We start from the raw sequence: 16,887 nt of genomic DNA, 5'->3' as shown, positions 1-16,887 counted from the left end.
GCACTTTGGGAGGCTGAGGCGGGCAGATCACCTGAGGTCAGCAGTTTGAGACCAGCCTGACAAACATGATGAAACCCCATCTCTGCTAAAAACACAACAGATTAGCTGGGGGTGGTGGCAGGCGCCTGTAATCCCAGCTACTCAGGAGGCTGAGGCAGGAGAATCGCTTGAACCCGGGAGGCAGAAGTTGCAACGATCCAAGATCGCACCACTGCACACCAGCCTGGGAAACAAGACAAAACTCAGACTCAAAAAAAACTTTTTTTGAAGATAATTATACATCTATCCCCTATGTAGCATCACTCAGTTACATTTACTCTTGCCTTCCTTTTTTTTTTTATTGGCAATACCATTCCATAGGTTGTGCTGTTTACTTCACATAGACTCACAGAAAATAATCTCTAGTGTCTAGATTCGTGTTTTGGGCAACACAAGCTGACAGCATTACTCAGACATCTGAGATCATAAAACCCAGCCGATGCCATCTGGGTATAAGTCCTAAAGGAAGTCTCACCTGATTCCACCAGAGAACATGATGGACAATATTCCTCACAGTATTGTTTGCAATATGGAGAAGTGAAGGCAAAACAGCACATGCACCCTGGGTTTGGAATGATACACTGTGGAATATGTACACAATGGAATAAGCACTGAAAAGTGGGCTGTGTATATGTACCCGGGAAGGAACAAAACGAATATATGAAAAAGGTCTATCACAATTTCTTACATGTAAGTTAAAATACAGTCACAGAAAGAAAAGCTGCATGCTTTACAAGAATATATTCAAATTTAAGGTTACATATCAAACGTATTAGAGTGGTTGCCTCAGAGGGGAAGGCAAGTGGAAATAGGGAATGAGGATTAAAAAAAAAAAGAAAGCAAAAGTGGTGCCTCTCACAGATAGGTGATGGTCATTGGCAGGAGCAGAGATATACATGAAGAGACTTCTGTTTGATGCCTGTATTAGTCCCTTTTCATACTGCTATGAAGAAATACCCGATACTGGGTAATTTACAAAGAAAAAGAGGTTTGATGGACTCACAGTTCCACATAGCTAGGGAGGCCTCACAATCATGGCAGAAGGTGAAGGAGGAGCAAAGGCACATCTTACATGGTGGCAGAGAGCATGTGCAGGGGAACTGGCCTTTATAAAACCATCAGATCTTATGAGACTTATTCACTATCAGGAGAACAGGAAGGGAAAGCTCACCTCCACGATTCAATTACCTCCCACCAGGTCCCTCCCACAACATGTGGTGATTATGGGAGCTACAATTCAAGATGAGACTTGGGTGGGGACACAACCAAACCACATCAATGCCCCTCTCCAGAAAGAGCAAAAGAAAATGGTACTCTCTCTGTTTTTTGTTTGTTTTTGTTTTGTTTTTTTTTAGCCTGTTGCTCAGGCTGAATTGCAATGGCGCAATCTCGGCTCACCGCAACCTCTGCCTCCCAGATTCAAGCGATTTTCCTGCCTCAGCCTCCTGAGTAGCTGGGATTATAGGCATGTGCCACCATGCCCAGCTAATTTTGTATTTTTAGTAGAGACGGGGTTTCTCCATGTTGGTCAGGCTGGTCTCGAAACCCTGACCTCAGGTGATCCACGCACCGTGGCCTCCCAAAGTGCTGGGATTACCGGCATGAACCACCGCGGCTGGCCAGAAAATGGTACTCTCTTTATGGTGGCCTTTTTCAGGGCTGGCATTCAGCTGCTATGCACTGGTACCCCAAATTGGTTGTTCATGGTGAACCCCCATTCTGAGTAGTCAACCCCAGCCTCGCTATGTTACCTGGTTCGAAAATGACTGTGCCTCTTCTTGTTTCACAGATGTGTGCTCCTCTTGCGTTCCCCAAAACATTTATCTTTCTCCTACCATCAATTATTGTTAGTTCAACTTAATTTTCTCTTTTAGGCTACGAATCTCCTCACACATTAAACATACAAAATTTTGACCCCTGATGATCAGATTCCATTGAATGTTCTGGGTCCTGTTTTAGGCTGCTGAATCCACTGCTCTTGTCATTTTAAGGCATCTGATTTTTTCATTTACTTCTAGGACTTCCTCAGTTTCCAGTCTGCTGATTACAGCCTTTCTTAGTTTCAATTTTATCGTTTATTTTTAAGTCACTTCTCTCTCATTTAGGGTGGAAGGGGAGGAGGTTGAGGGGATACATCTGCCCTCTTGCTCAGTTGCCCCTGACACATTTCAGTTTAGAGGTTGAATTTAATTAAGCACAAGAGGAAACTGATAGGACTCTCGGGCAGACCACAGGCAACAAACAGGGAAAATGTGAGGGATCCTGGAGACCTGCTGAGGTGGGGCTGAGAAAACCACAGAGTGCTGGAGACGAGGGCTGGCACAGCTGAAGATGCTGAGCTGGGCGTTGACCCGGATACAGAAACCCCCGCCCCAGGTCTTCCCAATGGCGAAAGGCAGGGCAGCGGAAGTAGATGTAAGAGGGCTCCGGGCAGGGGTGAGGGGTCACCACCGGGGAGATCAGGGGCTGAAAGTTCTCGCCAATAGGCTTAGCGCTGGCCTTTCCTCACGGGGAGGTGGGGCGCAATGCTTAGGGCGGCTCCCAGTAGCTGGGCAGGGGAAGAACTGGGATTCATCCTGGATCCGCGCTGTGGCTCACGCACCCAAGGGTTCTGGGGCAAGGCTGGGCTAATACAATCAGAAACCTCCGTCATTGCTGTCCTGAAATGTGGCAAGAGAAAGAAAGTCATGAATGCATGTGATGCTTTTCCTGATCCTCTTTCCTGCCCCTTTGTCTCACCCTGTCCTTGTTACCTGTTCCTCCTCTTTCCCTCCTTTCTCCCTGTCACCTGCTTCCTTCACTGCCCCTTCCTGTCTCCTAAACCTTCTACCCAGGCATTCTCAGCTTTGTCCTCCTGGCCTTGTTCCTTTCAGGACAAAGACAGAGGCAGAGCCCTAGGATGGGACTCCTACAAAGCCTCTGTCTTTTTCTAAGGTCTGTGTCTGCAGGAAGGCAGAGATTGCAAGAAAACACATATTTAAATTGGACTCAGCTGTCATTTTTCCTGCCTCTGTGATCTGTCTTCTTTTTTCTAGCCGTCTTTCTAGGAACAGCATCTGACTCCAGCTCCATTGCCCCCCAGGCCAAATCCAGGCCCCACTCACCTGTGGCACCTGCAGGTCAGGAACACAAACAGGACTCACAGCATCAGGGCCTTGGCCAGGAGGAGTCCACATAGCACAGAGACCAGGAGTTTGGGGTCTGCTGAGCCAGGGCAGATGGGGCACTTGATTTCCTGCAGGGAGGAAGGAGAAAGGAGGATGGACTTGGGCCAGGATGTCACCTGCTGCTGCTGTGTCCCTTAGCCAGGCCCCTTGTGGCTGGAGCTACTTGTATAAGGGCTCACCCTGAACTCACTATGACACAGGGGTGTGGGGCAGGAGCCACAGAGGTCTCTGGGACTAAAGGAACCTCAAAGTCTTGAATGGAGGAAAAAGCTGGCCAGGGGAAGAACAAGGGATTGGAGGTCAGGGAAGGGGAGGGATAGAGCCAGGGGAGCAGGAACTCTCCCTAACTAGGTCGGATAGAACAGGACTATCAGGAGCCTCCTAGGAATCAGAGCCAAGTGCATCTTTAAGACCAGCCAAGATATCACACCTGAAGGAATGAGGCCCAGACACTGCACAGGACCTGACTAGACCCTTAGGAGCAGTGACAGAGCACAGACCTAGACCTCCTGTCTGCTGGTGCCAGGGGTCCTCCCAGGTCCCCTCTGTGTGGCACCTACTCCTGGCCTCCCTAGCTCTGATTCTGGGACTACCCTGTCCTAGCAAATCTGCTTTTCTCTTGTGGCCTCAGTAGCTTCCTGCTTCAGTATTACTTCATATTTGGTAAAGCTAGTGAGTTCTTTTTATTTTCACTTTTTCATGGTTGATTTAGCTAGTCATGCATTGTCTTTTTTTCATTTAATTTCAGAGTAAACTTTTAAAGTTCTTTACAAAAGTAAACTGAAGTTGTGTTTGGGATTGCATTTAAAGACTTGAATTTGGGGGAAATTGACATCTTTACAATGTTATTGCCTCTTCCAAAATCATGGATTATTTCTATTTATTCAGATCACCAGTCATTTTTTAGCATTTTGTAGTTTTCTCCAAATAGGTCTGGCTTAAATTAATTCTTTCTAGAAACTTAATGATTTTGTCGCTGTAATGAAAACTATCTTAGGTTTCTAAATGATTATTTTTCATAGAGATCTATTTGTGATGTACGTCGGTTGATTTTGTCTCTGGCAACCTTGCTAAATTCTTTTGTGAGATTTAATTGTTTGTTGTTTCTCATTCTTTTTCTGGGTAGATGATCCTATCATCTGCAAGTCATGACGGTTTTTTCTCTTCTTGTCTAATCTTCTTTATTGTAACTTGTTTTCCTTTCCTTCAAGCATTGATCAGAACCTCTAATATTATAGAAGACATTAATAGTAGCTGCAGAAATCCTGAATTTGTTTGTTTATGCTTTCTTCACTAAATAATGTTTATTGTAATCATTGCTGTACAATCTTTACCAAGTTATCTGTTCTTATTTCCATTTTATTAAGAGCTTTTTCATATAACATAAATGTGCTGAATATTCCCAAATGCTTTTTGTGCAGCAGTTGACTTTTTCCCCTGTAGTTTATGAATTTGGTTCACTTATATTAATAGATTTTTCTGAAGTTGAACAATCCTTTCTGTTTTGTGATAAAACTGTACTCGATCATAATTCAGTCTTCTTTTTGATGCACTCTTGAATTCAGTTAGCTAATGGTAATTTGGGAATTGACTCCACGTGCGTCAGAGAAATAAACCTGTAATTTAGTTTTTTTATTTCCCCCTAACTGGTTTTTTGATTTTGATGACACTAGCCTCTTCAAATAACCTGGGCTGTTCTTGCTTCTTTTCTATTTTCTGCAACATCTTGTATGAAATATAAATCAAATGTTTCTTAAACGATTGAGTTACCTGTAAAACCAGGTGAGTCTTGAATTTTCTGTGAGGGTGGAGCTTATCTACCATTCCAGTTTTCCTATTTATTAATCTATTGAAATTTGTTTCTTCTTGTGTTAATCTTTGCAGTTCATGTTTTTTAAGGAATGTGTGCACTTCTAAGGTTTAAAACAACAAGATTTTGTTCAGGATTTATTTATTTTAAAATCTCTATAGAATGAGTGCATGGTTATTTTCTTCTTTTTCTTCAATTTGTTATCATCTTCTTTTATCTTCATTTGTCTTGACAAGAATATGGCTATCTTTTTAAACTTTCAAAGAATGAATTATGACTTGCCTTGATTTTCATTTTCAATCATTCAATTTATTTCAGCCCTTACTGTGATTGTTTCCCTCTTTTATGATTCTTTGGGCATGCCCTGGTGCTCACGTTCCATCTTCTTAAGATGCTTCCTTAGCTCATTAATTTGAAAGCTTTCATGTTTTCCAACAAATATATTCAAAGCTACTAATTGATCTCCAATATTAACTATGCCCCATACTTTTTGATATGTAGTGGTGATATTATCAAAATATATTTTATTACATACTTAATAATTCACATATGAATGTATTAATAATTAGTTTTAAAAGTGCTATTTTATCTTTACTTCTCTTATGCATTCTTAATGTTATTGCATTGGGTTTGGAGAATATATTCGGTGTCATACTGATTCTTTGGAATTTCTTCATGTTTCTTATATGTCTTCATACAAGGTGTCTTTTTGTAAATACATTCCTTGTATTTGAAAGAATGTATACTATCTGTTTTTAATTATGTATAGGGTTATAAACATGTGTGTATCTACTTATACATAGTTTACATAATATATATTATGAATACTGTATTTTATAAAACATACATAATACATTTATATAGTTTAGAACAGTTTCAATGTGAAACCACATATTTATATATTTGAAAATATTATTTATTTAAAAGTATAATTTATTACATATTCATCCTATATTCTTATACATATCTTATAATATATGTAACACATTTATAAATATTATATGATGGCATAGTACCTGGAATTTATTAGTTATTTGGCTTAGAACTTAGATCCCTCTATTTAGTTTTGGTCTGATTGGTCTTTGCTCCTCTGAGAGGTATGTGAGCCTCCAACTACAATAGCTAATATTTACTTCTCCTTGCATTTCTGGTAGTGTTGTTTCATATATTTCATGGCCAAAATTTAGGCACATGTGCTTATGATGGCTCTATTTTCACATTCAAGCACATCTTTCATCAGTATATATAGTGTCTCTTTGTCTATTTTATAGACAAATTTATAGACATGATATTTTACCTTAAATTCTATTTTGTTCAATATTAAGAGTACCAGAACAGTATATTTTGTTTCCTAATAGTCAAATATAGTTTTTTTTTTTTTTTTTATACTTTAAGTTCTAGGGTACATGTGGATAACGTGCAGGTTTGTTACATATGTATACCTGTGCCATGTTGGCGTGCTGCACCCATCAACTCGTCAGCACCCATCAACTCATCATTTACATCAGGTATAACTCCCAATGCAATCCCTCCCCCCTCCCCCCTCCCCATGATAGGCCCCGGTGTGTGATGTTCCCCTTCCCAAGTCCAAGTGATCTCATTGTTCAGTTCCCACCTATGAGTGAGAACATGCGGTGTTTGGTTTTCTGTTCTTGTGATAGTTTGCTAAGAATGATGGCTTGAATTGGTCTGATGCGGTTTGATCCAGTCTGATCCGGTCTGAGCCGGTCAAAACCGGTTTGATGCGGTTTGATCCGATCTGATCCTGTCTGAGCCGGTCAAAACGGGCTTGAACTGGTCTGATCCGGTTTCATTCGGTCTGATCTGGTTCGATCCGGTCTTAACCAGTCTGATCCGGTCAAAATCGGTTCGATCCGGTCAAAACCGGTTTGATCCGGTCTGAGCCGGTCACAACCGGCTTGAACCAGTCTGATGCGGTTTGATCCAGTCTGATCCGGTCTGAGCCGGTCAAAACCGGTTTGATGCGGTTTGATCTGGTCTGATCCGGTCTGAGCCAGTCAAAACCGGAGCCGGTCAAAACCGGTTTGATGCGGTTTGAGCCGGTCAAAACCGGTTTGAACTGGTCTGATCCGGTTTCATCCGGTCTGATCCGGTTCCATCCGGTTTGAGCCGGTCTGATCCGGTTTGATCCAGTCTGAGCCGGTTACAACCGGCTTGAACCGGTCTGATGCGGTTTGATCCGGTCTGATCCGGTCTGAGCCGGTCAAAACCGGTTTGATGAGGTTTGATCCGGTCTGATCCGGTCTAAGCAGGTCAAAACCGGTTTGAACTGGTCTGATACGGTTTCATCCGGTACGATCCAGTTCGATCCAGTTTGATCCAGTCTGATCCGGTCAAAATCGGTTCGATCCGCTCAAAACCGGTCTGATCCTTTTTGATCCGGTTTGATCCGGTCTGATCCGGTTTGATCCCGTCAAAACCGGTTGGAACCGGTCTGATCCGGTCGGATCCGGTCTGATCCGGTTTGATCCGGTTTGAACCGGTCCGATCTGATTAGATCCGGTCTGATCCGGTCACAACCGGCTTGAACCAGTCTGATCCGGTTTGATCCGGTTTGATCCGGTGTGATCCGGTCTGACCCGGTTTGAACCGGTCTGATCCGGTTTGATCCGGTTCGATCCGGTCCGATCCAGTTAGATCCAGTCAAAACCGGTTTGATCCGGACCGATCCGGTTTCATCCGGTTTGATTTGGACTAAGCCGGTTCGATACGGTCTGATCCGGTTTGATCCGGTCAAAACCGGTTGGAACCGGTCTGAACCGGTTTGATCCAGTGTGATCCGGTGTGATCCGTTCTGATCCGGTCTGATCCGGTTCGATCCGGTATGATCCGGGCTGATCCGGTTTGAACGGGCTTGATCCGGTCTGAGCCGGTCACAACCGGTTCGATCCGGTCTGATCCGGTTCGATCCTGTTTGATCCGGTCCAATCCGGTTTGATCCGGTTTGAACCGGTCTGATCCGGTCTGATCCGGTCTGAGCAAGTCACAACCGGCTTGAACCGGTCTGATGCGGTTTGATCTGGTCTGATCCGGTCTGAGCCAGTCAAAACCGGTTTGATGCGCTTTGATCCGGTCTGAATTGGTCTGAGCCGGTCAAAACCGGTTTGAACCAGTCTGATCCGGTTTCATCCGGTCCGATCCGGTTCGATCTGGTTTGATCCAGACTCATCCGGTTTGATCCGGTCAAAACTGGTTCGATCCGGTCTGATCCGGTTTGATCCCGTCAAAACTGGTTGGAACCGGTCTGATCCGGTTGGATCCCATCTGATCCGGTTTGATTCGGTCTGATCCGCTTTGATCCGGTGTGAACCGGTCTGATCCGATTAGATCGGTCTGATCCGGTCACAACCGGCTCGAACCAGTCTGATCCAGTTTGATCCGGTCTGATCCGTTCTGACCCGGTTGGAACCGGTCTGATCTGGTGTGACCCGGTGTGATCCGGTCTGATCCGGTCTGATCCGGTCAAAACCGGTTCGAACCGGTCCGATCCAGTTCGATCCGGTCTGATCCGGCTTGATCCGGTTTCAACCAGTCTGATCCGGTTTGATCCGGTCTGAGCAAGTCACAACCGGTTTGATCCGGTCTGATCCGGTTCAATCTGGTCTGAACCAAATAGATCCGGTCTGATCCGGTTTGATCCGGTTTGAACCGGTCTGATCCGGTTTGATCCAGTTTTATCCCGTCCAAACCGGTTGGAACCGGTCTGATCCGGTTGGATCCGGTCTGAACCGGTCTGATCCGATTAGATTCGGTCTGATCCAGTCACGACCGGCTTGAACCAGTCTGATCCGGTTTGATCCGGTTTGATCCGGTCTGACCCGGTTTGAACCGGTCTGATCCGGTTTAATCCGGTCCGATCTGAACCGATCCGGTTAGATCCGGTCAAAACCGGTTTGATCCGGACTGATCCGGTTTGATCCGGTTTGATTTGGTCAAAGCTGGTTCGATCCGTTATGATCGAGTTTGATCCGGTCAAAACCGGTTGGAACCGGTCTGATCCGGTTCGATCCGGTCTGATCCCGCTTGATCCGGTTTGATCCGATCTGATCCGGTTTGATCCGGTCTGAGCCGGTCACAACCGGTTTGATCCGGTCTGATCCGGTTCGATCTGGTCTGATCCGGTCTGATCCGGTTTGAACCGGTCTGATCCGGTTTGATCCGGTTTGATCCCGTCAAAACCGGTTGGAACCGGTCTGATCCGGTTGGATCCGGTCTGATCCGGTTTGATCCAGTCAAAACTGGTTTGATGCGGTTTGATCCGGTCTGATCTGGTCTGAGCCGGTCAAAACCGGTTTAAACTGGTCTGATCCGGTTTCATCCGGTCTGATCCGGTTCCATCCGGTTTGAACCGGTCTGAACCGGTTAGATCCGGTCTGAGCCGGTCACAACCGGCTTGAACCGGTCTGAACCGGTTTGATCTGGTCAGATCCAATTAGATCCGGTCTGATCCGGTTTGATCCGGTTTGAACCGGTCTGATCCGGTTTGATCCGGTCTGAGCCGGTCACAACCGGTTTGATCCGGTATGATCCGGTTCAATCTGGTCTGATCCAATTAGATCCGGTTTGATCCGGTTTGATCCCGTCCAAACCGGTCTGAACCGGTCTGATCCGATTAGATTCGGTCTGATCCAGTCACGACCGGCTTGAACCAGTCTGATCCGGTTTGATCCGGTTTGATCCGGTCTGACCCGGTTTGAACAGGTCTGATCCGGTCAGATCCGGACCGATCCGGTTAGATCCGGTCAAAACCGGTTTGATCCGGACTGATCTGGTTTGATCCGGTTTGATTTGGTCAAAGCCGGTTCGATCCGGTCTGATCCGGTTTGATCCGGTCAAAACCGGTTGGAACCGGTTTGATCCGGTGTGATCCGGCTTGATCCGTTCTGATCCGGTCTGATCCGGTCAAAACCGGTTCGATCCGGTCTGATCCGGCTTGATCCGGTTTGAACCGGTCTGATCCGGTCTGATCCAGCTTGATCCGGTTTGAACCGGTCTGATCCGGTTTGATCCGGTTTGAACCGGTCTGATCCGGTTTGATCCGGTTTGATCCCGTCAAAACCGGTTGGAACCGGTCTGATCCGGTTGGATCCGGTCTGATCCGGTCAAAACTGGTTCGATGCGGTTTGATCCGGTCTGCTCTGGTCTGAGCCGGTCGAAACCGGTTTGAACCAGTCTGATCCGGTTTCATCCGGTCCGATCCGGTTCTGTCTGGTTTGATCCAGACTCATCCGGTTTGATCCGGTCAAAACTGGTTCGATCCGGTCTGATTTGGTTTGATCCCGTCAAAACCGGTTGGAACCAGTCTGATCCGGTTGGATCCAGTCTGATTCGGTTTCATTCGGTCTGATCCGGTTTGATCCGGTCTGAACCGGTCTGATCCAATTAGATCCGGTCTGATCCGGTCACAACCGGCTTGAACCAGTCTGATCCAGTTTGATCCGGTCTGATCCGGTCTGATCCGGTCTGACCCGGTTTGAACCGGTCTGATCCGGTTTGATCCGGACCGATCCGGTTTGATCCGGTTTGATTTGTTCAAAGTCGGTTCGATCCGGTCTGATCCGGTTTGATAGGTTTGATTTGTTCAAAGCCGGTTAGATCTGGTCTGATCCGGTTTGATTCAGTCGAAACCTGTTGTAACCGGTCTGATCCGGTTTGATCCGGTGTGATCCGGTTTGATCCGTTCTGATCCGGTCTGATCCAGTCAAAACCGGTTCGATCCGGTCTGATCAGGCTTGATCCGGTTTGAACTGGTCTGAGCCGGTCAAAACCGGTTTGATCCGGTCTGATCCGGTTCGATCTGCTGTGATCCGGTTTGATCCGGTCTGATCCGGTTTGATCCGGTTTGAACCGGTCTGATCCAGTTTGATCCGGTTTGATCCCGTCAAAACCGGTTGGAACCGGCTGATCCGGTTGGATCCGGTCTGACCCGGTTTGAACCCGTCAGATCCGGTTTAATCCGGTCCCATCCGGACCGATCCGGTCAGATCCGGGTTGGTCCAGTTTGATCCGGTCTGATCCAGTTCCATCTGGTCTGATCCGATTTCATCCCGTCTGATCCAGTTCCATCCTGTTTGAACCGGTCTGAACCGGTTTGATCCGGTCTGAGCCGGTCACAACCGGCTTGAACCGGTCTGATGCGGTTTGATCCGGTCTGATCCGGTCTGAGCCGGTCAAAACTGCTTTGATGCGGCTTGATCCGGTCTGATCTGGTCTGAGCCGGTCGAAACCGGTTTGAACCAGTCTGATCCGGTTTCATCCGGTCTGATCCGGTTTGATCCCGTCAAAACGGGTTGGAACCAGTCTGATCCGGTTGGATCCAGTCTGATCCGGTCTGATCCGGTCAAAACCGGTTCGATACGGTCTGATCCGGCTTGATCCGGTTTGAACTGGTGTGATGCGGTCTGAGCCGGTTAAAACCGGTTTGATCCGGTCTGATCCGGTTTGATCCGGTCAAAACCAGTTGGAACCGGTCTGATCTGGTTTGATCCGGTGGGATCCGGTTTGATCCGTTCTGATCCGGTCTGATCCGGTCAAAACCGGTTCGATCCGGTCTGATCCGGTTTGCTCCGTTCTGAGCCGGTCACAACCGGTTTGATCCGGTCTGATCCGGTTCCATCTGGTCTGATCCGATTTCATCCGGTCTGATCCGGTTCCATCCCGTTTGAACTGGTCTGAACCGGTTTGATCCAGTCTGAGCCGGTCACAACCGGCTTCAACCGGTCTGAACCGGTTTGATCCGGTCCAAGCCGGTCACAACCGGCTTGAACCTGTCTGATGCGGTTTGATCCGGTCTGATCCGATCTGAGCCGGACAAAACTGCTTTGATGCGGTTTGATCCGGTCTGATCTGGTCTGAGCCGGTCGAAACCGGTTTGAACCAGTCTGATCCGGTTTCATCCGGTCTGATCCGGTTTGATCCCGTCAAAACGGGTTGGAGCCAGTCTCATCCGGTTGGATCCAGTCTGATCCGGTCTGATCCGGTCAAAACCGGTTCGATCCGAAAACCGGTTCGATCCGGTCTGATCCGGCTTGATCCGGTTTGAAATGGTGTGATGCGGTCTGAGCCGGTTAAAACCGGTTTGATCCGGTCTGATCCGGTTTGATCCGGTCTGATCCGGTTTGATCCGGTCTGATCCGGTTTGATCCGGTTTGATCCCGTCAAAACCGGTTGGAACTGGTCTGATCCGGTTGGATCCGATTAGATCCGGTCTGACCCGGTTTGAACCCGTCAGATCCGGTTTGATCCGGTCCCATCCGGACCGATCCGGTTAGATCCGGTCAAAACCGGTTTGATTCGGACTGATCCGGTTTGATCCGGTTTGATTTGGTCAAAGCCGGTTCGATCCGGTCTGAACCGGTTTGATCCGGTCTGATCCGATTCGATCCGTCTGATCCGGGTTGATCCAGTTTGAACCGGTCTGATCCGGTTTGATCCGGTCCGATCCGGACCGATCCGGTTAGATCCGGTCAAAACCGGTTTGATCCGGACTGATCCGGTTTGATCCGGTTTGATTTGGTCAAAGCCGGTTCGATCCGGTCTGATCCGGTTTGATCCGGTCAAAACCGGTTGGAACTGGTCTGATCTGGTTTCATCCGTTGTGATCCGGTTTGATCCGGTCTGATCCGGTCAAAACCGGTTCGATCTGGTCTGATCCGATTCGATCCAGTCTGATCCGGCTTCATCCGGTTTGAACCGGTCTGAACCGGTTTGATCTGGTCTGAGCTGGTCACAACCAGTTTGATCCGGTCTGATCTGGTTCGATCCGGTCTGATCCGGTTTGATCCGGTCTGAGCCGGTCACAACCGGTTTGAATCGGTCTGATCCGGTTTCATCCTGTCCGATCCGGTTCGATTTGGTTTGATCCAGACTCATCCGGTTTGATCCGGTCAAAACCGGTTCGATCCGGTCTGATGCGGTGCGATATGGTCTGAGCCGGTCAAAACCGGTTTGATGCAGTTTGATCCGGTCTGAGCCCGTCAAAACCGGTTTGAACTGGTCTGATCCGGTTTCATCCGGTCTGATCCGGTTCCAACCGGCTTTAACCGGTCTGAACCGGTTTGATCCGGTCCGAGCCGGTCACAACCGGCTGGAACCGGTCTGATGCGGTTTGATCCGGTCTGATCCGGTCTGAGCAGGTCAAAACTGGTTTGATGCGGTTTGATCCGGTCTGATCTGGTCTGAGCTGGTCTAAACCGATTTGAACCAGTCTGATCCGGTTTCATCTGGTCCGATCCGGTTCTATTTGATTTGATCCAGACTCATCCGGTTTGATCTGGTCAAAACTGGTTCGATCCGGTCTGATCCGGTCTGATCCGGTGAAAACCGGTTCGATCCGGTCTGATCCGGTTTGATCCGGTGTGATCCGGTTTGATCCGTTCAGATCCGGTCAAAACCGGTTCGATCCGGTCTGATCCGGTTCGATCCGGTCTGATCCGGATTGATCCGGTTTGATCCGGTCCGATCCGGTTTGATCCGGTCTGAGCCGATCACAACAGGTTTGATCCGGTCTGATCCGGTTCGATCTGATATGATCCGATTTCATCTGGTCTGATCCGGTTCCATCCGGTTTAAACTGGTCTGAACCGGTTTGATCCGGTCTGAACCGGTCTGAACCGGTTTGATCCGGTCCGAGCCGGTCACAACCGGCTTGAACCGGTTTGATGCGGTTTGATCCGGTCTGAGCCGGTCAAAACTGGTTTGATGCGGTTTGATCCGGTCTGATCTGGTCTGAGCCGGTCGAAACCGGTTTGAACCAGTCTGATCCGGTTTCATCCGGTCCGATCCGGTTCTATCTGGTTTGATCCAGACTCATCCGGTTTGATCCGGTCAAAACTAGTTCGATCCGGTCTGATCCTGTTTGATCCCGTCAAAACCGGTTGGAACCAGTCTGATCCGGTTTGATCCGGTCTGATCCGGTCTGATCCGGTTTGATCCGGTCTCAACCGGTCTGATCCAATTAGATCCGGTCTGATCCGTTCACAACTGGCTTGAACCAGTCTGATCCGGTTTGATCCGGTCTGATCCGGTCTGATCCGGTCAAAACCGGTTCGATCCGGTCTGGTCTGGTTCGATCCGGTCTGATCCGGTTTGATCCGGTCAAAACCGGTTGGAACCGGTCTGATCCGGTTCGATCCGGTCTGATCAGGATTGATCCGGTTTGAACCGGTCTGATCCAGTTTGATCCGGACTGAGCCAGTCACAACCGGTTTGATCAGGTCTGATCCGGTTCCATCTGGTCTGATCCGATTTCATCCCGTCTGATCCAGTTCCATCCGGTTTGAACCGGTCTGAACCGGTTTGATCCGGTCCGAGCCGGTCACAACCGGCTTGAACCGGTCTGATGCGGTTTGATCCGGTCTGATCCGGTCTGAGCCGGTCAAAACTGCTTTGATGCGGTTTGATCCGGTCTGATCTGGTCAAAACCGGTTGGAACCGGTCTGATCCGGTTTGATCCGGTGTGATCCGTTTTGATCCGTTCTGATCCGGTCTGATCCGGTCAAAACCGGTTCGATCCGGTCTGATCCGGTTTGATCCGGTTTGAACCGGTTTGATCCGGTCTGAGCCGGTCACAACCGGTTTGATCCGGTCTGATCCAGTTCCATCTGGTCTGATCCGATTTCATCCGGTCTGATCCGGTTCCATCCGGTTTCAACCGGTCTGAACCGGTTTGATCCGGTCTGAGCCGGTCAGAACCGGCTTGAACCGGTCTGAACCGGTTTGATCCGGTCCGAGCCATTCACAACCGGCTTGAACTGGTCTGATGCGGTTTGATCCGTTCTGATCCGGTCTGAGCCGGTCAAAACTGCTTTGATGCGGTTTGATCCGGTCTGATCTGGTCTGAGCCGGTCGAAACCGGTTTGAACCAGTCTGATCCGGTTTCATCCGGTCTGATCCGGTTTGATCCCGTCAAAACGGGTTGGAACCAGTCTGATCCGGTTGGATCCAGTCTGATCCGGTCTGATCTGGTCAAAACCGGTTCGATCCGAAAACCGGTTTGATCCGGTCTGATCCGGCTTGATCCGGTTTGAACTGGTGTGATGCGGTCTGAGCCGGTTAAAACCGGTTTGATCCGGTCTGATCCGATTCGATCTGCTGTGATCCGGTTTGATCCGGTCTGATCCGGTTTGATCCGGTTTGATCCCGTCAAAACCGGTTGGAACCGGTCTGATCCGGTTGGATCCGATTAGATCCGGTGTGATCCAGTCACAACCGGCTTGAACCAGTCTGATCCGGTTTGATCCGGTTTGATCCGGACTGACCTGGTTTGAACCCGTCAGATCCGGTTTGATCCGGTCCCATCCGGACCGATCCGGTTAGATCCGGTCAAAACCGGTTTGATCCGGACTGATCCGCTTTGATCCGGTTTGATTTGGTCAAAGCCGGTTCGATCCGGTCTGATCCGGTTTGATCCGGTCTGATCCGGTTCGATCCGGTCTGATCCAGGTTGATCCAGTTTGATCCGGTCTGATCCGGTTCCATCTGGTCTGATCCGATTTCATCCCGTCTGATCCAGTTCCATCCGGTTTGAACCGGTCTGAACCGGTTTGATCCGGTCTGAGCCGGTCACAACCGGCTTGAACCGGTCTGATGCGGTTTGATCCGGTCTGATCCGGTCTGAGCCGGTCAAAACTGCTTTGATGCGGTTTGATCCGGTCTGATCTGGTCTGAGCCGGTCGAAACCGGTTTGAACCAGTCTGATCCGGTTTCATCCGGTCTGATCCGGTTTGATCCCGTCAAAACGGGTTGGAACCAGTCTGATCCGGTTGGATCCAGTCTGATCCGGTCTGATCCGGTCAAAACCGGTTCGATACGGTCTGATCCGGCTTGATCCGGTTTGAACTGGTGTGATGCGGTCTGAGCCAGTTAAAACCGGTTTGATCCGGTCTGATCCGGTTTGATCCGGTCAAAACCAGTTGGAACCGGTCTGATCTGGTTTGATCCGGTGGGATCCGGTTTGATCCGTTCTGATCCGGTCTGATCCGGTCAAAACCGGTTCGATCCGGTCTGATCCGGTTTGCTCCGTTCTGAGCCGGTCACAACCGGTTTGATCCGGTCTGATCCGGTTCCATCTGGTCTGATCCGATTTCATCCGGTCTGATCCGGTTCCATCCCGTTTGAACTGGTCTGAACCGGTTTGATCCAGTCTGAGCCGGTCACAACCGGCTTCAACCGGTCTGAACCGGTTTGATCCGGTCCGAGCCGGTCACAACCGGCTCGAACCTGTCTGATGCGGTTTGATCCGGTCTGATCCGATCTGAGCCGGTCAAAACTGCTTTGATGCGGTTTGATCCGGTCTGATCTGGTCTGAGCCGGTCGAAACCGGTTTGAACCAGTCTGATCCGGTTTCATCCGGTCTGATCCGGTTTGATCCCGTCAAAACGGGTTGGAACCAGTCTGATCCGGTTGGATCCAGTCTGATCCGGTCTGATCTGGTCAAAACCGGTTCGATCCGAAAACCGGTTTGATCCGGTCTGATCCGGCTTGATCCGGTTTGAACTGGTGTGATGCGGTCTGAGCCGGTTAAAACCGGTTTGATCCGGTCTGATCCGGTTTGATCCGGTCTGATCCGGTTTGATCCGGTCTGATCCGGTTTGATCCGGTTTGATCCCGTCAAAACCGGTTGGAACCGGTCTGATCCGGTTGGATCCGATTAGATCCGGTCTGACCCGGTTTGAACCCGTCAGATCCGGTTTGATCCGGTCCCATCCGGACCGATCCGGTTAGATCCGGTCAAAACCGGTTTGATTCGGACTGATCCGGTTTGATCCGGTTTGATTTGGTCAAAGCCGGTTCGATCCGGTCTGAACCGGTTTGATCCGGTCTGATCCGATTCGATCCGGTCTGATCCGG

At 48.9% G+C, this 16,887-nt stretch overlaps 1 long non-coding RNA gene across 1 annotated transcript in view; it reads right to left on the bottom strand.

Moving 5' to 3' along the window:
• Positions 1–765: 765 nt before the first annotated feature.
• Positions 766–16,887, bottom strand: part of LOC106997933 (uncharacterized) — an 80,615-nt gene continuing 64,493 nt past the window's right edge. Inside the window, exons 2-3 of the long non-coding RNA XR_001444241.3 lie at positions 3,144–3,274; positions 766–2,699 (exon numbers count right to left, since the gene is read on the bottom strand). This is a non-coding gene — a long non-coding RNA (uncharacterized LOC106997933). The remainder of the gene's footprint in view (positions 2,700–3,143; positions 3,275–16,887) is intronic.

The sequence above is a fragment of the Macaca mulatta genome, chromosome 4, assembly GCF_049350105.2.
Source record: "Macaca mulatta isolate MMU2019108-1 chromosome 4, T2T-MMU8v2.0, whole genome shotgun sequence".
Taxonomy (NCBI): Eukaryota; Metazoa; Chordata; class Mammalia; order Primates; family Cercopithecidae; genus Macaca; species Macaca mulatta.
The sequence above is the reverse complement of the archived record's forward strand: the minus strand, read 5'-3'. Positions and strand labels throughout refer to the sequence as shown.